The sequence below is a fragment of the Muntiacus reevesi genome, chromosome 2, assembly GCF_963930625.1.
Source record: "Muntiacus reevesi chromosome 2, mMunRee1.1, whole genome shotgun sequence".
NCBI classification, from domain to species: Eukaryota; Metazoa; Chordata; class Mammalia; order Artiodactyla; family Cervidae; genus Muntiacus; species Muntiacus reevesi.
In genome coordinates, this window is record NC_089250.1 from 266,007,684 (window position 1) to 266,030,552 (window position 22,869).

At 41.5% G+C, this 22,869-nt stretch overlaps 1 protein-coding gene across 5 annotated transcripts in view; it reads left to right on the forward strand.

Annotated features, from left to right (window-relative positions):
- The window catches only part of ARHGAP35 (Rho GTPase activating protein 35), a 113,989-nt gene that overhangs the window by 969 nt on the left and 90,151 nt on the right, over nucleotides 1-22,869 (forward strand). The window contains exons 1-3 of one of the 5 annotated variants that reach the window (XM_065926372.1): nucleotides 2,944-3,162; nucleotides 19,653-19,777; nucleotides 20,000-20,115. The exons of 1 other annotated variant lie outside the window; for it this stretch is intronic. The gene's annotated coding sequence lies outside the window, so the exon portion shown is untranslated. Of the gene's footprint in view, nucleotides 1-2,943; nucleotides 3,163-19,652; nucleotides 19,778-19,999; nucleotides 20,116-22,869 lie in introns of those variants that run through there. 3 more of the 5 variants (XM_065926370.1, XM_065926373.1, XM_065926374.1) reach the window with 3 other exon arrangements.

The following is a 22,869-nucleotide window of genomic DNA, read 5'->3' on the forward strand; positions in this document are numbered from 1 at the left end:
GTTCCCTGCCCCCTCTTGGACTCCGACGCGCCATGCTCGCCTCCTTCCCTCCGCTCTTGCTTCATTTCTTGCCATTCAGATCCTTGCCTCTCTTCCAGACCCTTCTGCCTCCCCACACTGCCCCTCGTCTAGTCTCCGATCTTGCGGTGCCCTCCTTGCTTTCTGACTTGGCCTTCCTTGAAGCAGCCTCCACCGCCTTCTCTGACCCTGCAACTCTCTCGTTCCTGCCATCAGGTTCTCTGACCTTTCTCCCTCACTCAGCCTTGCCGCAGCCTGGCGCCCTGCAGTCCCCGTTGAGGTTTCTTCTCTCCCCCACCTCCTTATTTGCCCTCTCTTTAGCCTTTGCATTCATTTGTTCACGCTTCCTTTGCCCTGTCTCCTCTTCATTTCTTCTTTGCTGAAGACCTGCTTGCAGCCTGTTTCTCCAAGACCTGTCCTCTCCATTTTGGCCCTTACTGAAAGACTGGGAATTTCTCTTTGATCCATCACCCCCCTTCCCATTCTGCACCCCACACCTGCCCCAGATCCTTTTTGCACCTGCTGTTGGCACTTGTTCAATTCCACCCCATCCTCTCTAATGTTTTCCTCCCAGCTCTGCCCCTTTGGGAGCTGTCCACACTTGTCCACCTATGTTTTGGACCCATTTTAATTTTCCTACTGCTGTCTCCTCTTGGAGTGGTCCTCTTTAACTCTGGTCATCTTGTGACTACCTCGCCTCTCTGTTGCCTCTCAATTCTAAGTTTTCCCCCTGATCTTCTCCCCCCACCCCATTTTGATTCAGCCCTCAATATCCTCTCTCCTTTCTTGAATGGGTCTTTCCCCTTTTGCCTTGCCTCTTACCTCCTTTTTGAGTCTCCTTCCTCCGGGTTTGCTCAGTATAGAGATGTTTCCCTAAGCCTTCCTACCTGTCACTCCCCGCAGCCCAGCTTCCTCTTGAAGCTGTCTCAGTTCTTGGCTAGAGTCTCCATCCCTTTTGTGATCCCTCTTGCAGTTCTGGTCTTCATTGCCTGGTTTTCTCCCTCATCTTTTCCTTCCTGTTGTATCTTGCTAGACTGCTGCTCTTCCCTTGTAGTTCCTATCAGATTTGCTTCTCCCAGTTCCCCTCTTGACCTGCCTATTCCTCACTGGGTTACTTCACTTCTTCAGGTATGCCTTTCTCTAGTCTCCATCTCACAGCTTTGGGGAGGAAGGGACTGGGTTGGGCCTAGGCTGCTTATGTTCACATTTAGACTACAGATTTGCTCAGCACTCTGACTCTGAGGGTTTTATCTCCAGGGATCCTGTGAGATCTGGGTAAATAGCTGGGGTTGGTTGATTAACTACTGCTCTCTCAAGTCGGGGAGTGTTGCCCCTATTTCCCCCACTTTTACCGAGCATAGTGACGGTGGAGGTAGTTCTCTTTCCATTGCCCCACTTTTCTTTCCCCCTCCCATTTTGCTTCTCCACCCCTTTGAGTCCTGAGGCTTTGCAGTTTTGTGTCCTTTGGAAAAGGAGAAGGCAGCTGCTCACAGGTCTGTCTTCTCTTTATCACTTTCCCTCCCTCCTCTCAGCTGTCATAAAGAGATAGTTGTACCCTCTCCCCCTTTCACCTCCAAGCCAGCATCTTTTGGGAGAACTTAGGAGTGTGTTTCTTTGTTTGTTTGTGTTTTCCAGCTGACAAGTCCTATTTTTGTTTCATCTTTAGCTAGGGAAATGCCAGTTCTCAACTTCTCCCCAGCCCCAGAGGGGTTATGGCCACACTTGGTGTTTACTGTTCTGGGTCTGCAGAAGCTGCCAGTCTTGCTTGGCTTCATTGATGGCCTCTGGTTTGCTCTGTGACCTTTGGAAAGGGTTGGAGGAAGGTGGGCTTGTTTCTTTTTCACCTCTGCCCCAGGAAGGATTCAGCTTCCTGGTCTTTAAAATGGTGAGGGCCTGGCTTTGGAAAGCTCTTTGTGGTTGTTTGTTGAAACAGAGAGTGCCAAGTGTCACTCAGATTTTTGCCCTCTGGTATTGCAGGCGCTTCCAGCCACAGAAGCTGAATTCCTCTAGGTAGCTCCATGCTCGGGAGAAGGAGGGAACTCATTGGTGAACCAGGAGTACGTGGGTGGGCCCTGACCCTCCCAGGCCTTTTGACTGCCCTGATTTGGTAGAGAAATGAGTGCCAGGAACGGGCTGATGTGATTGGGTTTTTGGTTTATTACCTGAAAAATGTACCGTTGCTACCTTTCCCTGAGGTATTCTCTCCAGTGATCTTCTGTTGGAGGTGGAATATAGGAAATTCATTCAGAGGAAGCAGTGGTTTTACAGAAAATCCTCCAAGCCTTTTCCTTCCTTAACTTGGGAGAGGGAACCTTTGGCATGTTCTAGGTTTATTTATTTTATTTCTTAAGTAGATCGAAAGCCTGATTTTTTTTCCCCCTGTGGCCTCGGGCAATTGCATATTAAAGCAGCCATCCAGCTGTGAAGGAGCATTTACTGGAAGGACTTTCTTAACTGAGCTATGATCAAGCTTCGTTTACTTCACCACTTAAATTTAGAAATAGTTCTGTATGAATACATGTGAAATAAAAAACATTCGTTGTCATCTACAGAATTAGACCACTGACTCATCAAACATTAGAGCATTTGTATATGAGACAGTGAGAGGGAATGACTAGTAGATCCTTATGGCTCCTTTAGCGCCTAAGTTCTCAGGACTTTAAATTTTGTGACAAGCAGAATCTGGTAAATTATCTTTGACATTTGTCTTCACCATTATTGACTTTAAGGGTTTTGGTTCATTTTTCTTCATTTCTGTTCATTTGATGAAAAGAATTCTGATGAATTCTCTGAATTTATTTGAGTTTTTATGTTGCCTATGTTGGTATAAATAGTTGTTTTGGTTTTTATTCTTAATGTGCAAGTGACAGCTAATTAAGAACAAAAACAACTGTGTATGCAGTACTGCTTAAATTTGTGTTCCAGGATTTTCACATCACTGGCAGCATAGGAAGTTTCTGCGTGCCCAAAGCCTAAGTTTACATAATAGGAGGAGAGGAGACAGAAGAACAAAGAGCTGTTTTTCTTCTGAGACTGCTAACTGATGTTCCAGAGATTGTCAGATTTCTTTGACGGTGACAGTGGCTCCAACCCCTGTATCAACATTTGTTTTCATGATGGAATTGGGTGCTGCAGAAATCTGAGGTGGTAACCTTGGCCTTCTGGAACATTTAATGTGCCAGTTGGGGGTGGGGTGTGGAGTAGGGGAAGGCAGTAGATGACTGTTTTCAACCTAGTAATGTGTCTTCAAGGGCTCTTGCCCTCCTTAGAAAATCTTTGTATTACTGGCCTGATTAGAAATCTGTCTTCATTTTTTATACTAGCCTTTACTTTTGGCTACGTCCCCCCTCCCTTATCTATTGCCCCTTTTTTCTTGACATGATGAAGGCCAAAGATTTAGGACAATAAAAGGATCAGAAAATAGTCATTTCTGGGATTCCCTGGCAGTCCAGGGGTTGGGATTCCGCACTTCCACTGCAGAGGGGTGCAGATCCCTGGTTGGGGAAATAAGATTTCATATGCTCTGAGGCATGTGGCCACACACACAGAAAGTCATTCTTCTTGATAGTGGACACATGGAAAGAGTTGTCCATGTGCATATCCATGGACCTGATGGGGACTCTCTGACAAAGGACAGTCTTGGGAGAGTGAGGGTTGTATAGGTGACTGAACTATAGCCTCATAGGTGTGGTCAGTCTTGATGTAATGAGGAAATGCGTTGGGCCAGTACAGTGGGCGATCGACAGGTGAGCTTGGTGGCTTCCCTCCAGTCTTGTCTGCTTTCCCCTGCTCCGTCAGCTGTGGTGTTCTGAGAGGTGTCGGCCTCTTACAGGGCCTTTCGGTGGTAGTGTGCTCTGACCGTTGTCGCTCACCCAGTGACAGTCTAAACAGTGTGGTACTATGCCGAGTCTCTGGCAGTTCATTGACCATCTAGTTCAGTCATTTAAAATTTCTTTTTCACACTATGTGAAATAAACTTGGAGACTCTCCGTTTGAAGAGGGAAAGTGACCAGCAGAAATCCTTTGGCTTTGAAACAGCAGTTTAAAGATCAGTGCCTAGTCTCACCTCCTCAGTTATAGTTGGGGAAATGGAAAGTTTGCGAGGAGCATAATAAGGCTTCCTGTCATAGCTGAAAGAGTATTGGGCATACAGGTAGGAGACCTGGTCTAGGCTCTAACCTAATTAGATGGACTCTTGGTCAAAATGCTTTACCTTTCTGGGCTTCTCATTCCCAGCCTGAAGTCTTGTGTACCATCCAGCTCTAATTGTAGATTCTTGTTCTGGATCACAGACGGCAGGACACTGGGATTGGCCTCTTGGTACTACTGTTAACCCCCTACCACCACCCACCCCATCCTGCCCCCATCAAATCCTGTAACCCAGAATGGGCCAGGCAGTGGTGGGGCAGGGGGCTCTTTCCCCATGGGATGCAGTAAAAAGAATGGGATTATCTTTGTTGTGTGCTTTTTCAAATATAAAATAAACACTTGCGTCTTTTTCAGCCATTCACATGAAGATAGTTTATAATTTGGGGAGAAAGGAACATTCAGATTGTATTAACTACATAACTAAAACCATATACCTCCTAAAAAACAGTATGAAATTTTTCAAGCTGAGTCATTGTTGACCTAGGCTCTCAAATAGCAGTGGTTTGAATAGCACTTGGATTGCTGGTATTAAGAAATGCAAACAAATCTTTCATGTTCGTCTTCCCCAAAATTTATTTCTATTTAATTTTTGATACAATGCTTTATCAGACTGCATCTATGAAGAGTTCTTGAAAATAGTATTTGGTATCTGTCAGTATCATCTTCATTTCTTTGCTTTGTTGATGTTAAGAGACTCCATTAATTTGATACACTAGCAGAGAACCAACCATGAAGCATCCTCACAGGAAAGTAATATTTGTTTTAGTCAAAAGTAGCCAGACTTGCTTGTCTGCTTTATCTTCCTTTATTGAAATGGACACATTGTCATTTTATGAAATTTGCAGCAGTTGTGATGTTTGATCATGCATCTATAGGTACTTCAGACTGTTTCTGCTTTCCTAGTGTCTATCTTTTTTGGAAACTGTTCTCTTGCTAGTCACTATTGTAATATTTGTGCTTGGTAATCAAACTTGAATAATTGAGAGACAGCTTCCTATGGTAAAGAATGTTGAATTGATGATGAAGAAACCTAGGTCCTAGCCCTGGCTCTGCCACTTACCAGCTGTGTGACTTTGGCCAAGTCATTTCACTTCTGGGCTGCAGTTTCTTCATGAGAAAAATGAAGGGATTATAGTAGTTGGTTTCCATTATTTCCCATCATACCTAAATACCTTGTATGTAGTAGGCCCTTAGTACTGCTGACTGAAACCACACTGGTGCCAAAGACTTTTTTGCCAGGTGGGGGGGGGGGGGGCATGCCTGCCACTGAAGAGTTTCAAGCCTAAAAATGGCCATTATGGATAGTGTACACATCTCCCCGACATTTTTGACATGCCTTCCTGGTCAGCATTTAATTTCTATACACACATGCACACACATCATAAATGTCTTGACCAGGGCTACACAACTAATATATGAGCTAATGTATGGTAAGGTCCTGTTATGAATCCATATCTGTCTGACTCTAAAATCTGTTTTTATTTTATTAGACTGCCTTGCCTCTCTGGGCTTTAAGAATAAGCTGTACTTCAATTCCTTGAGGAATTGTAGTCAGTTATAAACAATTAACTATATATGTAATATGGGGTGGGGTGAGGGAAGTAAATGTTGAATAGACTATTCTTACTAATTTCTAGCTGTTCCGGAGGTGGTCCCATAGTAATTTGAAAGATTCTCATATTCACAGACTGAGCACACATCAGCTTCCATATCCCAATATTTTAAAAGAAATCCACAGCCACAAGTACCAGCTTGTCTTTGTAGTCAGTGTATTGAAGAAGTTGAGCATTTTATTTCTGACCTGGATTCACACCTGAGGTAGCAAAACTGTAAGTAAATTTATCTAACAGAAATAAGGTAGAAGTGTTTGGTTATGGAGTGGCCTTAAATCTGTCTTTTCTTTGGCAAATAGAAACGTGTCTGAATAGCTCCTAATTGAGAGATTTTATTCTGAGAAAATTCTCTAGGCAGCTAGAAATGTATAGATAAAATATGCTTTGCCCCTTGACCTATTTGTATGGAGCTCCCTATAATATATTTTTTTTTAAATTGCAATTCAAAAAGTTCTTAAACAATGTTGGGGTGCAAGAATGTTTCCCAGCTACAGTTAATAGCCTCCTGAGGTGTAAAATACTTTTGTTACATGGTACTTCTTCCTATCTCCATTTAGAGATAGAAAGGTCAAAACCAAGCCTTATCTATTTCGGCCTGCACTACTTAAGAATAAGATAAAGGAAAATGATTACTGTTAATTGCCATGGGCAATTAAAAAGGATTCTTTGTTCAGTAACAAATTGATTGTGTACAAATGAAAGTCAGCATTGCATTAATACAAGATTATTAGATTCTTGAAATCAGCATCTTCAGCCAGAGTGGCTTTCACTTCAAGGGAATTGTTTCACTGGGAATAGTGTACCTAAATGCTTGGTGATTAAAAGTATCACTAGAAAAAAAAATAATAAAAGTATCACTAGTTCTTTATTTTTCAAAAATGCTTATTAAGTTTGTAGGTGGAAGACTGGTGGGTACCTCTTTTGTAATACTATTTTTAATGGACTGATAATCATTGAATACTTTAATGCTGCTGACATAAAGGAAATTTATTCCACTGATTGGTCAGTCAGTTAAAGAATGTGGATGAAACCTTTGATAAATGAGGAAAAGGGCCTCTGACTGCTGTGGGAGAGGGCTGTTGGCATATGCCTAGTGTTAGTCAGTAGCCACAAAGGCTTAAAAATGGCCTCTTTAGCTAAAGTAGTTATAATTTGATGTGTATACAGGAAGATGTATTTTCTCACATACATGTTGTACAGACTGCTTTTTCATATGCTAGGGCATAATTTTCTTTTTCACATAATTTTTTTTTCCCTACTCAGTTCTCCTTTTTTAATTTTGTTTTCTCCCACACAGTTCTTCATAAATTGAAAACTATTTGAGAGTCTCTATCTATAAGGTACTTCTCAAGACTTTAATACACAAATGCGAATGTGTGGGATCATATTTTTAACTTTTACAGGTTCGTTCAAAGTCGCATACCTGATGATGAATGGATTAATAGTGATCTCGTACAAATTACAAGAGTCAGAAGCATCTAGTACTTACAGATCTTTTCTATTTTCTGTTTGTGTTATAATTCCAGATATTGGGGGTCTCTGTTTACTTGGAATTAAAATAGGTATGGTCACTGCTCTGACTTCATGATGGGACTGTCAGACAGGCAGACTGGGGCAAACTTTCTGGAAAGCAGTTTGGCAAGAGATACAATCCTTGGTCTGGTTATAGGTATCTATATGGACCAAGAACTGGAGATGAGCACCAAAATTTGATATGAATGTGTTAATTATAGTGATGTGTATTGGGAAAAAAAAGAAACAATCTAAATGTTTTAACTTTATGGAAAAGTCTGGAGTCATAAAAAAAGATGATTTTGGAGAATTCTTGACATGGGAAAGTACACACAAAATAAAGTTAAGTATGAGAAAAAAGCAGGATATAGAACTATAAACAGGATGATTCCAGTTATTTTAAAATATATATGGGAAAAAGTGGAAGAAATATGCCCACATGCTATTAGTATTTTTCTCTGTGCTGCAGAAATTTGAGTGATTGATTTTTTTCTGAGTTTTCCCAAGTTTTCCAAAATGATTTGCTATTTTTGATTCAGAGAAAAAAGATTAAAAATATTTTTTTTGCAGTGTGGTTGTATTATGTTTGGTTTTTCTTGAAAACATGAAGGAAAAATTGAGCCGAAAAGCAGGAAATTAGTAATCATGAGTTATGTTGGAGTTTAGTACCTTTGAAGGTAAAGGCAGTCACACTTCTTAGAGCAGTGATTGAATTAATGATAGCAGTATAGCCTTCTGGGTGGCGCTAGTGTTGAAAGAACCCACCTGCCAATGCAAGAGATGCGGGTTTGATCCCTTGGTTGGGAAGATCCTCTGGAGGAGGAAATGGCAACCCACTCCAGTATTCTTGCCTGGGAAATCCTGTGAACAGAGGAGCCTGGTGGACTATGGTCCATAGGGTTACAAAGAGTTGGACAGGGCTGAAGCAGCTTAGCAGGCATGCATGCATAGCAGTTATTACCGCGTAATAGCAGCAGTTGCTTCTTGAGTACCAGGAGATCGCTGTGTGTTCTCTCACATCTTCCTCTCCATCATCCTCTGCTCTGAGGTGGGTGGTACAACAGTGCGGGGACTGAGATTCCCTAAGGGCACTTACCCAAGGCCACCAGGCTGGCAGGTCAGCAGTCTGGATCAGAGCCTTTGCTTGGAGCCCCTACTTTCTAGCACTTTCTCTGGTGTGCCATATACTTCACAGAACTAATTTCACCCCAGAGATGAGGAGAATAAAAGTCTTACTTCCTTACTGATAGCTATACCCTAGTCACTCAGTCGTGTTCACCTCTTTGCAACCCCATGAACCTCCTCTGTCCATGGAATTCCCCAGGTAAGAATACTGGAATGGGTTGCCATTTCCTCCTCCAGGGGATCTTCTCGACCCGAGGATCTAATCCAGGTCTCCTCCATTGCAGGCAGACTCTTAACCATCTGAGCCATCAGGGAAGCTCCGTTCTCTTCAGCATGATATCCCCTGCCCTCAACCATGCTTGTTTTAAAGGGGCCATTAGTGTATCACTTTTTTCTTTTCTCGGTCACAATCAGGAATGGACATGGAACTAGTTATGTCCTCCCTTTTATGGGCCAAAAATCTTTAAGAGTTAAATTATTTTACATTTGATTAATTTTACTATTAAAGTAAATTAAGGACTGTAGAGCAGAAGAGGAAAAGAAGAGGGAACGTACTAATTCTGTGTAGCTCTAGAGGATAGAGGTGTAGGGAGACAAGTCTTTTTCCCTTTTCTTCTCCGTTCAGCCAGCGTTTAGGGGAGGGTCTCTACCATGTAGAGCACCAGTTGTACAGAGGATGCCTTCCCTGAGAGTTGACACACCGTTTCTAAAACAAAAGCAGTTCTTCCCTTAGAGGTAACACAAGGAGCACCCTGTTTCTGTACCAGAAAGTAAAAAAATTTAGAAGACCAGTGGCCTGATTTTAAGGAATTAAGTGTGACTGAACATTCAAACACAAATGCATTGACCAGGGAGGTAGATTTCATTTTGCTATGAGAAGGAAAGTGGTCTAAGTTCATGTTTTGTTTTGAATAAGGAGCAATGTGGAAATTTACATTTTCACCTTCTTTGTATTGTTGTTACCAGCAGGACATTTGCACACATATGTACCTATTCTTTTACATTCTTTGTTTCACCAGGGAGAGTACTGAATACCTGATGTGGGTTTGTAGTAGGGGGGGTTGACAGATATCACGAAGAAATTGGAAAACAGCTCGGAAGCTCCACAGGACTTTTCGTTTTGTTCTCCCATTTATCCTGTGAACCCATTGCTTTTATCCTAGAACAAACACATCAATAGGAGCACGGTATTTGTTGAATTAAAGATAGGACTTTTGAGAGAAACCAGGAAAAATAAAGCCTCTGAAGTCTTTCAGTCCTTAGACTCTTGGGTTTCCTCTAGTGACGTAAAGAACCCTTTCTGTTGTTAGTGTTCATTTTGCTTCTTACCAGCTTTTGACCTTGGATGTCATTTATCTCGAGTTCTTATATGTAAAATGGGCCTCAGTACTATTCTGCCTGCTGCAGAGACTTTTTGTGTCCAGATTTTTTTTTGTTTTTTGAGAACTAAATGCCAGCAGTGGATGTGGAAATTCTGTCGCATTGGACTGACTTTCAGTTTTCTGGGAGGATGAAAAGGAACAGTTTGATTAATGAAGCTGTTTAGGTAAGCCAGCATGTTAGAGTGCCTCAAGAGGAGCCTGGAGACTTTGAATCAGTGGAGCATCAGTGCTTGATTGGTCGCCTTGTAATTATGGCAGCAGCAGCCAGTTTTAGGATCTTCCCAGGGTCTCACACATATAAATGTTGTAGGTCACAGGCCACAGAGCAGTGTTAGGACTGAGGCCTCAGTTACTCCTTCTCCCATGATGACACATGACATCAGGTTGCCTCCTAGTCCTACCTCCTGGCAACTCTGCACCCTCACATTGGTGCCTTCAAGCCCCTCATCCATAAAAAAGGGGAACAGTGTCTACTCATAGGTTCACTGTGCAAATTAAAACAGTGCATTTAAGAAGCTTAAGAGCACAGTAAGTGCTTTGTAATGTCATTATTTGTGCAGTGGTCTTGACTTTTACAGGTCAGTTGACAATATGGTGGTGGGGCCAAAAAGTATTAATTTACCAATTTTTAGTTTCGCCAAGGAGGACGTTAAAAAAATGGGGTCGGGGGAACTACTCACTATATTTTGTTAAAAGAAAAGGATCCACTATCAGAGTAAAAGATTGCCATTTTCCTTTTTTGGCGGGAAGAGTGGGAGGCACACTTCTGGTTTGCAGGATCTTAGTTCCCCGAACAGGAATCAAACCCTGGTCTCCCTGCAGTGGAAGCGCGAACCTGTCTCCACTGGGCCACCAAGAATTCCCAAAAGGTAGCCTTTTTCAAGGAAGTTGGCAGCTTTACGCAGACATACATAGGTGTATGTTTCTAATTCTCATTTTTACATAGACTGGGGAAAACTGCCACAGACCAGCACCAGTTGTATGTAGACAGTCATTAAATAGATTCCTGTCCTAGTTCCTCCATTTATTGTCACCTTAAATAAGCTCTTTGACTTCTCTGAGCCTTCTTTCTCTTGTGTAAAATAAAGATACTAATTGCTATCTCACAGGGCTGTGAGAAGCCAGGGTGACTTATGAAAAATGTTTGGCCTGTAGTACGTGTTCAGTTGCCAGAGATCGTCACTCTCAGATGGTTAGTTAAGTATTAAGCCGGGTAAGCGAAATCCCCTGTGCGTTGTGCCGCTGGGAGTTCCGAGCAGTAGGGCGTCGGGCTCGACTGCAGAGACGTCCTGCAGAGGGGTCCTTCTCTCCACTTTCCTCTCGTTTGTTCTCAGCAAGCCGCTGGAGGCGCCGAGCAGAACCTAACTGTTGCTCCCCCTCTTTAAAACCTTGAGTGCTTTTCTGTGACTGTAGGGTTGAGTCCAGATCACTAGTGTGGTCTTGTGTATTCCTCTGCGGTTTGGCCCATCCTGCCTTCCCAGCCTGGTCACTCCTGGTCTCCAGAACACGCTCTGTTCTTTCTCTGCCTCTGTTTTTGGTGAAGCTGGTTCCTTTTGAGAGTTCCTTTACCTTTCCTCCGATTGGTGAATTTCCTGCTCACCCTTCCATATCCTCTCAAGTGTCCACTATTCTGAGGCCTTTCTTCCAGGGGGTTTTCCTCAAGTCTGTTCCATTAGCACTTTGCTGGTGACGTTAGACACATCCCTTGTTTCGTGTAGTGGTAATGTTTGTGCAGTTCTGAGTCAGCAGTCACAGAACACCTCTGTTGTTTCCTTATCTCTGCCCCCCGGCCCAGCCATACAGTTGTTCTCTTTGGAGATATCAGTTTTCTACCAGGGATTTTTTTTTTCCTTCCAGGGTTGCTTTTTGCACACATAAACAAGCAAATAGAAATGATATTTGTGTTGCAATAGAAGCATACTGTGATTACTGTTCTGCATCTTCCTTTTTTTCACTTAATATTTTGGGATGGTCAGTGTTAACACAAAGGAAGCTTCCTTGTTCTTTTTCAACAACTTCATGGTATTCTACCATACAGATACACTGGAATTAGCCAATCTCCTAGTGATGGACATTGGATTTGTTTCCAGTTCTTTGCTTTTGCAATCAGTGCCGTAAGGGAAACTTGAAAATAATTTGCACAAGTGAGATTATTCTTGGAGGTGAAATTCCTGGAAGTAGAAAAGTTGTCTTCTTTTTTGGCCAAATGGCTTGTGGGATCTTAGTTCCCTGACCAGTGATTGAACCCGGGCCACCGCAGTGAAAGTGCTGAGTCCTAAGCACTAGACCGCCAGGGAATTCCCGTCTCCTACTACTTCTTTTTTTTTAAAAATGTCTATTTTTGGCTGTATCGGGTCTTCGTTGCTCTACGGGCTTTTCTCTAATTGCGGTGAGTGGGGGACCTCTCACTACGGTTGCTTCTCTTGTGGAGCACGGTCTCTAAGGCACACAGGCTTCAGTAGTTGATGGTAAGCCAAGATGGATTTTTGAAAAACATCTTGATAGCCTGAGTCCTGATATTGGGGGTCTGCGGCTGGATCCTAAAGCTTGCTGAAGTTCTGGCAGCTGTCCCCCCATGGCTTTGAGTATTCTGATGGCCCATAGGACGTGGTTGGAAGATGTCTGTGTAGCTCATTCAGTTGGGGACAGATTGGACTTTTCAAAAGCCCTCTCCCAACATGACAGTCAGTACAACTTCCCTTTCCCCTGTAAGCTCACTCCTGGGGAAACCCTTTTACCCTTCACCAAGTGAAACTAGGTCCTCAGAGACTCCTGCAGTAATAATAGCCATTACTTCCTTAGTCTTTGTATCCTAGGCACTGTCTTATGCACTTTACATGTATTAACTCAGGGAATCCACCTGACAACTCTCAGAAATAGGTACTGTCCCTGTGCCCGTTTTACAGATGAGGGAACTGTGGCATCTTGTGTTTAGGTAACGTGGGTAGATTCAGAGAAAAGAGAGTGAGAAAACACCTGCCCTTTAGAAAGTACCCAGTTGTACTTCAGTTTTACCTGACTAGTTTTATGTGTGTGCTGTTTTCTCTGTGCAGTTTCACTTTAATTGTTGACCTTGATTATTGGGAAATGTTTCTCCCACTGAAGGGTATTTGGATGAGCATAGTGCGTTCTTTTGTTTGTCCCCTTGATCCCTAGTTTAGCTTACCTGTTAAAGATTTCCAGAATGATCTAGCAGTTAATTCCACTTCTGTTTCCCACTCCTTTTTAGTGAGGTTCTAATTGGACTTTATAATCCAGTTTTTTCATCAAAGCTTATCTTAGCAAACTACAGCCAGAGCTTGTTATTACTCAGTTCTTTCTGTAATGCCATCTTGAAACACTTTGTTTTGGTTTTGGGGGAATAGCCCTGGAAATTTTGATATTGCATGATACTCAAGGGGAGGGCCAGTGGCATGTGTTGTGTCATCAGCCAGCCTGGAATGCTCACTTCAATAACCAAGTCAGATGCCTGTCTCCCCAGAAACCTTCCCCCGATCCTTCCTCTGTGTCCAAGATGTGGATTAGCGTCACGGCTTCTTTTAGATCAGCCCTGTCTAGTCAGCTCTGTCCTTGACAACAGCTACTAGCTACTTGTTTCTACCTGACATGTAACTAGGGGACCAAGAAACTGAATTTTTAATTTTACTTAATTTTGATTAAATAGACAAAGTATCAGGAGTGCAGATGTAGACAGTATCCTCCACAAGGGAGAGGTTTTTCTTTTTTCTACTTTTAATTCTGACACAGGGCCGTGCTTATGTGTTTGGCCAACGTTTGATCAATAGCCCTCAGTGACTGAAATACACAGGGGAAGTTAAAATATTCCTTAAATTCTACTTCCTAGGGATAGCCGTTTTTACGAATTATGTTTTAGTTGTATAAAAAATTGCCAGTTTTCATTGACATTTCAGTGATTTTTGCACAGGATTCATCCTTGATTTTAGGAATTGACATTAATCAGGGTTGTTGTAGGTTTGGGAATTTTAGGAGATGGAGGCTTAGAATAAATGTAATAGAATGGGTCATAAGTTTAATAGAAGTATGACTAATATTGGTCAGGTAGCTTTATGAAGATTGTTGTGACATAATGGAATTCTGTCTTCATGATTCAGGTCCTTAGTGAAAGTCTAAGAGGATAAATCATCATTCATCTTTCCACTTCCACTTTCCACATGATTTTGCTGGCATTTTGTTTTAAGGATAAATTGTGTGTTCAGGTGTTTTGGCTTGACTACTTGGGGTGGTTGGACTCTTTAGAGAGAGGTTAAAGGATTCATGACTTGGTAGCAAGACTAAAGAAGCAGAAATGGATCTGCTAGAATTTCTTTTGCCTTTCTTAGTGGAAGCAGCACCGTAGGCTGCTTTTTGTACAAGTTCTTTTTGTAAAGGGGAGGATGGGATGTGTGTGTGTGCACGCGCATGCTCATGTACATACGCTTCTTGCCCGTGTAAAGCTGTCACTGATTTAGTTTTTATTACATTTCTTTGAATCCCTAATAGTTTTCTCTAAATCACTTGTTTTTGGGAACTTCTGTTCTGAAATGATGTTGTATTTACATTCTAAGTGGGCTGATCATGTTCAGGCATAGCAAGGCATAGATAAAAAAGAGTGATGAAAAATGGCAAACTGTGGTGCTCAGAAGTAAAGGAAGGAATTTTATAAGTCTTTGAGTTAATGAAATATGGCATTGAATTCTGGAACAGAAAAGAGAATTAATGGAAAACTGAAATCCAAATAAAGTCTGCAGTTTAATTTTTTTGTACCAAAGATAATTTCTTTGTTTTGACACATGTACCGTGGTTATATTAGCATGGGGGGAAGCTGGGTAAGGACATATGAGAACTCTCTGTAATATCTACAGCTTTTCTGTAAGTCTAAAATTGTTCCAGACTAAGTTTTTTTTTTTTTTTTTTTTAAAGAAGCCAGGAGGAGCATGAGCATTTAGAGCTGTGACTTCATTAAGGGGGTGGGGTCTCTATAAATTTAGATTATATAAGGGCCCTCTGGGAGCTCTGCTGCTCTCCCCACTTCCCTCCTTAAACTCAGGGTTGCAGCCATGTTGGATGACTGCGGCTCTCCCAGAGATCCTTGCTTCTGACTCCTTATGTACTGTTTTCTTTTTTATGGTATGTTTTCCTGCTATCCCCAACCCAACCAAAAATAAAATAATAAAAACAACCCCCGTCCCCTAAAACAACCCACTTCACTAATTCCTGTTAATTCTTTAGGTCTGCCTTAGATTTTATTTTCCTCAGAAAGCCACCCCTGACCTGCAGTGCTCAGCCTCTTGCCTGAGTTTATTCCTAATGTGGTCTTTACCACTCCGTGTTCTAACTGCCTGTTTCCTTTACTCTTTATCCAGCTACATTTTAAACACCTTAAAAAGACAGGGGCTGTGCTTTCCTTCATGTTATCTCTAAGCATATGATCCAGGAACATAGGCATCATTGATGCTGAGGAAATATTTCTTGAGTAAATATCTTTACAACGAGAAGCAGGACACCTGCTCATACCCTCTCAGACCTCTTCAGTGAGGCAGTTTCCCTCGCTCCCTTAGGGAATGGTGGCTGTAGTTGGCTGTATGCTGGCATGTATACCATAGATCGCCAGATCCCTGCCAGAAAATCAGGACTATGGAGATGAGGAAGTCCTTTTTTAACAAACTTAGTCTTTTATTTCAAGCTCCCAGGAGTCCAATTTAGGAAAATATTTTGTTTTAAAATCTGCTAGTTATGTACCAAGTTATCTTTTCCTGTACTACGTTAATTTATATCTCACTTTACGATAAGAAATAATGTTAGGTTATTTTAAATCTGTTCTTTAAGTAAACCATTATCTAGATAATTAAGACTGTCAGATTTGGCCCCTGCTTTTGAATTTCTTACATTCTCTTTGGAGGAGAATAAGCGTGCTTACCTCACAGTTTCTTATTGTGGCATAACAACATGACTTAGGTAGTGCGATGAGCAGGGCCCTTCACCATGGTGGGCCGTGAGACAGTGCCAGTGTAAGCTGCTGCCTGTGTCTTAATTTCCTTTATGTTGGTATGACCTCTAATGAACAAAAAGGTTGATGAATTTGGGTTGCCTCTAGCACAACTTCCCTGTTGGCTTCCTGGGTGGCTCAGATGGTAAAGTGTCTGCCTGCAATTCGGAAGACCTGGGTTCGATCCCTGGGTTGGGAAGATCCCCTGGAGGAGGAAATGGCAACCCCTCCAGTACTCTTGCCTGGAAAATCCCATGGATGGAGGAGCCTGGTAGGCTACAGTCCATGGGGTTGCAAAGAGTCGAACACAACTGAGTGACTTCACTTTTCTAGCACAACAGGGATTAGACATGCAGATTCTAAGGAAAAGTTATGAATTCAAGGGTCTATGGACCCTTAAGTGATTGAAATGGGTGAGTGTCCATGATACTGTCAAGAGTATGTGCTGAATTTGGTTCTGTTTATTTTCTGTGAAGAGAGGATCTGTAGCTTTCATTTAATTCTCAAAGGAATCCATGACCCAAAAAAGATTAGAACCCTCACTTGTTTAGAGTAACACTGAGACCCATGACCTCATTTTGTCTCCCTTTTATTTGACCATTTTAGATGGAGCACTGCATTTTGTTTTGCCCTGATACTTATTTGGAGGAGTCAACTGTTGAACCTCTAAGGGAGGCGTGTGTAAATTTTCTTTTCCGAAGCTGAGCTTAGGGCTCTTAAGTCTTCATCTGTTCTCTCATTGTTTAGTAAAAATGGTTTTGTATTTGAAATATGAGCACTACTTTTCCTGGGTCTGAGTAGCTGAGCACTGGTCACATAAAGATGAAAATGACTAGGTTCTGACCTTAACTAGGCTTTCAGTGATATACAGTGTAAGTGCTCTGAAATGGTAGCTCATAGTCTCACGGGAACAAATATCATGTAGTGTCATGGCTACAATCTTGGAAGATGTACAGGGTAGAAAAGGAACATGTGGGAAAGGTTATCTTGACTTTGTTTCATTGAAATTTCACTGTTGATTTATTTCATTACCTCACTGGTATTTTGCAAACCTTTGCATGCGAGGCTGTAACATAGCTGAGGTGCGTAGGGTCATTGACAAGCCAAAGAGGCCCAGTTGGAAATAAAACAGTGACTGAGGTCCACACTGTAACACATGCATTCATGTGGCACTCTTAAAGACTATTGACACCATTTCCCCCTTCTGTGGACAGGTTCTCATTGCCCTTAGTCACTTGGCAGATGTTTATTGGCCAGCCATAGGGTGTGTAATTCTGGGCTGGAACCTTGGACCGGACTGTTTACTTACTAGGAGATGGCAGTGTCTTCTGGTTGCTCCACATAATCAATATGGTGACAAGGTCCTTTTTGCTGGGAGGCAATATAGATGGACTTTGGAAGTCAAAATGCCAGAGTTCTAAACCTGACTTTGCCATTTTCCAGTTAAGTAGCCTTGAATCAGGTCAGTTGATCCCTCTGAGCTTCTGTTTCTTCTTGTGTATACAGAGATGTAACTGTTACATAGGACTTTTTATTATATACTGCATATCAACTGTTTTACAGAGGACCTGTCATATAACTGGGCCCAATAAGTGGAAGATATATTGTTGTTGGCTGATGGGCATTGTAAAACTGGAGAAATTCTCTCATTTAGTCACTAAGGATAATTACTATGTCATTTGAAAGAAAGATTCTGCATATGTGAATGGGGACAATTGGGTACTCCTGGTTAGAAACAGTGGTGATGTCTTTTTTTTTTTTTTTTGTTTGGTCTTGATTATTCCATTATTTTTACTAGGGAAAGGTTTTGGGTTCCTGAATTTTTTTGTGTTAAGTGCATTTTTCTGATATAGGGTCCATATTTTCATCAGATTGTCAAAGAGATCCTTAACTGTCAAATGATTAAGAATTAGTTAATTGACCTAAGTCACAGTTAATACCCTTGATCTGAAATTATCCATTTAAGTAAGAACTGAGAGAGACCTTTTCCACATAAGAAGAATGTAATGAGGCTATATAGTGAATATGCAGAAGCTTTTATTGCTCCTCTTTTTTGTTTATTTTTTAGCCTGGGAGGAAGTGGGACAAGTAGGGAGGGAAGAGAGGTGTCAGAGGGAGTAGTAAGGAACCCCCTGAAGAATTAAATGCCAGCTTCTTGCCCGCGTATTCCACAGATTGATTCTAGGTTATCGCTCAGCCTCCTCTCCTGTACTCTAACTTCCAATCAGACTGGATCATTTGTTTTCTTCTGAACATGCTTTAAAGTTTAATTATCTCATGCTGGTCCCTCTGTCTAGACTCCTTTCTCCTATAATTCGCCGGTCCAGTTCTCATGTGCTTAAGAGCCTCTTTCTAATGCTGCCTTTCTTAACTGTCACCAGTTTATAAATCCCTTAAAAGCACTCACTCACTCATTCATCTTTTGTCCATCAGAGGCACAGTTCTTTGCGTAGAGTATGAGTGAAGTTGCTCAGTCGTGTCTGACTCTTTGCGACCCCATGGACTGTAGCCTGCCAGGCTCCTCTGTCCATGAGATTTTCCAGGCAAGAATACTGGAGTGGGTTGCCATTTCCTTCTCCAGGAGTTCTTCTGACCTAGGGATTGAACCCGGGTCTCCCGCATTGTAGGCAGACGCTTTACTGTCTGAGCCACCAGGGGAGTCTTGTGTAGAGTTAGGCACTTAATAAAAATTGTGGGACTAAAGTGAAGAATGATGCCTAAGATGGAACCAAGTTTGTGACTCCATGGACTGTAGGCTGATAGGCTCCTCTGTCCATGGGATTCTCCAGGCAAAAATACTGGAGTGGGTTGCCATTTCCTTCTCCAGGGGATCTTCCTGACCCAGGGATCAAACCTGGGTCTCCTGCAGATTCTTTACCATCTGAGCCACCAGGGAAGCCCATAGGTTAAAATGATTGAAAACAAACAAAAAAATGATCAGATGCCAGTGTGAGTTCTGCGTTCTGGGAGTGAGTTTGGGGAATCTTTTTATAGCCTCAGTGATGGTCTGGCTACCCTGAATTAGGACCAGGAATGTGGGGAACTAGTCAGCATTACGGCCTTGGCCAGGTGGTATTTTTGGACTGGGGTCATCTTCCCTGGAAGGTGGGTTGGACTCTTCGAGTGTGTAACAGCGATGGTGTTGCTGAGCATCTGCTGGGTACCACGTGCTGTGAGCGTATGGTGGGGAACAACCAGGCGAGACCCATGCTTCTCTTCCAGTGGGGGATGTTGGGTGGGCTCGTCCTTCCTCAGCCTTACAATCCTGTGATCTGGAGAGTGGGGCACTAGCCCCTGCTTGGGACTGTTGTGAGGATTAAACAAGAAAGTGCTTTGAAGATTATATAAAGTGCTCTTATTTATTTTGAGTACCCTCCACCCCCCCCCCATCTTTGAGCTATAACTTAGATTAAAAATGTTTAAAATGCGTTTGAAGGTCACTGGCAGCATTTTTGCATTAGCCAATCCCCAGTGAGGGTTTCATGCCATATTGTAAGCACATTAGCATAGGAAGATTGGTAGAAGCTTTTTGCACCAGTAGGAGTATGAACTAATGATCCCAGGGTTTAAGTAGATTCAGACATTTAATTCTTTCCATTATAAGTGAATCCCTTAACAGGATTGGGACATAGATTTGTAATACCATCTTCCCCCAATTCTGAGGAGTGCATTTATTTATGAATGTTTTTGACTGTCTCTTAAATTCTTAAATGCAATTTCATGGTGGTGAAGGCTGCATGTTGGGGAAAATGAAACTTTTTTTTACTGATTTGGGGTTTTTTTTGACCATAATTGGGGGATACAGTTACTCTGCTTTCATTTTGTGATTAGGATGAAAATTTTAAAACACACCTCACTTGTCCTCAGAACCGTTATAACAAAGAGCAAATGATGCAATTAGGACGCAATCCATTGCCTGTGGATTTCAAGGGAAGTTATTTTCTACACAACTCGGAAGTTCATGGATAAAGTCACGCTTCCTTTTAGATCTGGTGAGTTTTGTCATAACTGACCTGATAAGGTGAGATTCCTACCTTGAGGTTAGAGTTTTTGAGTGTTAAGCAGTGCTGTGAAATTTCTAAGGTAGCTTTGATTTATAAATAAAGTGTCACTTCTGATACATTCTTTGAATTATTTTTATTTTTTCCTTGAAACTATAAATGGAATTGACTTTTTTCACACTGTTTTCTGGTGTTTTTCATTTTCGGTGAAAGCGAAGACTTTGCTCCCTTCCCACTGTCTTCTGTATCAGGCCTACTCTGCTGTTCTGTGAGTTCTTGGGATTGAGATAAGAGATGAGTTTTTACCTACCCACTGATTTTCGTTACAGGTATTTTAATTTTTTTAAATTTGAGACTGACTTTCTTTCCATAGAATTTAGTTTGATGATTGTCCCTATGTGGGACCAAACCCCTCAGGATCCATATGAACACTGCTCTCTGATCAGTAAGAGATACATTTTCCGGAGTCTTGAAAGAGTATTTCTGTAATAGTGGAGTCACAACATTACTTTTTTTGGTGACTTTTCAGGTTTATTTTCTGTATGAGTAGAACTGAATTTTTGCAATGGATTGAGGGAAAAAATAAGGTTAAATTTAAGGGCAGAAACTTAAAGTATCTTCTCCCTTCCATTGTTTGAGAACTGAAGAAAGGTACAAGTGGGTTTTTTTTTTTTTCACAATTTAGTGCTCAGTTGGCTGAAGTCATAGTAATTCTTAATTGCAAATTACATAAGTTTTAAAGACAACCATTTTCCATCAAATTTCACTTTGGAAATGGTCTTTGTGGTTAAAACCAAAGGAGATACTGTGTTTCTGCTGTGTCTTGGGTGACATCTGTGTGCCCATTGAGGAGATGGCATATTGAATCCTGACCTACCTTCACTTCCCAGGTGAGTTTGAGAAGCTTTGAAACAAGATATGTAATAGTACTTTGAGCAGCATAAGGCACACACACATCTTTATGAGCAGTATATTATTAAAATTTTGCCTCTAGGTAAATAAGTGATTGCCCCCCTTACAATGGAGAGCTCTGCTGAAAGAGGCCATGGATTATAGGGAGAGTCAGTTCTGTTTTCTCCAGAAAGCCCATGCTACACCACTGGTTTTGTCCATTCTGTCTTTGCTGAGGGCAGCGTTGGGGTTAAGCCATGGTCTTAGGTTTCAGAAGCAGGCAGCTAGGGCCACATGAAGCTTGGGTGATCTAGAATGAGTCACTTCACCTCTCAGAGCCTGTTTTTTTCTCATCTGTAATATGAGGATTATAATAATACCTGACTTGGGTTATTGTGAAAAATGAAATGAAATCACATATGCATATTGTTTATTTGGTACCGTGCCTGACTCATGAATATTTGCTATTATCACCTATATAAAAGAGATGACTAAATGGGAAAACAGCTAGCGTAGGTGTGTTGTGTGTATGTTAAAAGCCAGTTCTAGGGCATCTTCTGTTTGGTCATTTACTTATTGTGCAGTGGGAAAACTTTATGTTGGCATGGAACTCCTGCTCTGATGGTCCTCTCATTTCTCATCTGACCCCAAGAAGGCCTTCAGTAAATGTTAAATAAGGGCTGTACCTGAAGCTCTTCATTGAAAAGTGCTGACTTATTTATCAGAGAAAGGTGTGGTTTTCTGTGGTAACTGCTAGGTGGAGTTTTGTCTGTCCCAGTTTACTGAGAGTTGGTTACCTGTGAAGCATTCAGCAGGTCCCGTCTTACAGACCTTTTCATTCTGCAGCTTCTGGATTCATTGTGCCTGACACTTGGAAATGCCTCTCTTGGGTTGTGCAGCATGGTTTCCTGCGGTGAGGTGTGGTTAGAAGTAGTAATGGACTAGCCCACAGTGTTCAAGCATTTATCTGTGAGGTATGTTGGCAAATGAAGTATGAAAATGACAACAGCTGGATGGCCCAATATCGTCAGTCAGCCTGGAAATCAGCGAGAATCAAGCTTCTTTGTGTTCTGGTTGGAGGTTATATCTTCTCTAAGGTTTCCATTTCATGGAACATTTTTTTGTTGTTAATGGAAATCTGGGTCCCCAGATGATGTGATGAAGCGCCATAGGTGTGGTTTTCATAGTGTTAATCTCTGTAGTTACTGGATTTTTCTTTAGCCTTTTAAAAAGTTTATACTCTCCAGCCCTTCTTACCCTTATCTAGGTTTAAAATAGTACCGAAATTTGAGTTTAAAAGACTTAGAGATGTTTAAGTGATCTCTGAGCAGGTTGGAAACACACACACTTTCAAGAGCCAGAGATTTGCATCTGTTCTAGATTGATTCAGTTCTTCATCTTTCTAAGAAAGGTATTTTCAGGATAGATGTTTAACCAAAAAAAAAAATAAAAAATAGAGACCCTCACCAGAAATACAGGTTCAAGGGTGGTTTCAGCAAGGAAGAGGCGAAAAATCCTGCCTTATCTGCCAATTGAATTCCTCCACCTCCCCTCCTTAGTGGCTGCATTTCAGGACTTGAAAGAGCTTTGGAATCCTTTGTTGAGTGCTTCAGATGAAATTTGTATTCAGGTTGCTTCATAGAACTAGGCTGACTGTTTGCTTGGCCTTCATCCCCAATCTCTATGAATTCCAACACTATGTAACAGACATCAGTTTTAGATACCAGATACCTAAGAAGTACCTCCTGTGTGCGAGGTTCTGGGGAAACAGAAGCAAACACATAGAATAATTCTATTCCCTAGAAACTCAATGAGTCAAAGAGAGAAGCAATACTGACTTCCTTTAAAAAACAAAAAAAGCACAGCTAAACTACACTATAAATATACACCTAAATAAACTAGCATTTTAATCTTGAGAACTCAAAAATCACGTTGTGTAATACACCTTAGGACACATTTTCTAGGATTTCATTTCATGAAATTAAAAAAAATGGTGGTCTTCATTCTTTTGCTGTTTTATATTTTCATTTTGTTTAGTTGCTATTACTATTTTTATTTCCTCATTATCTGCTGTTGTATCAGCTATTGTCCAGTCAAGTGGACAATAATTAGTGGTCCAAGCAGAAACCACTCTAGATAGTTCAAGGAGAGAGGGATTTAAATACAAGAAATTTGTGCAGAAATAGAGACAC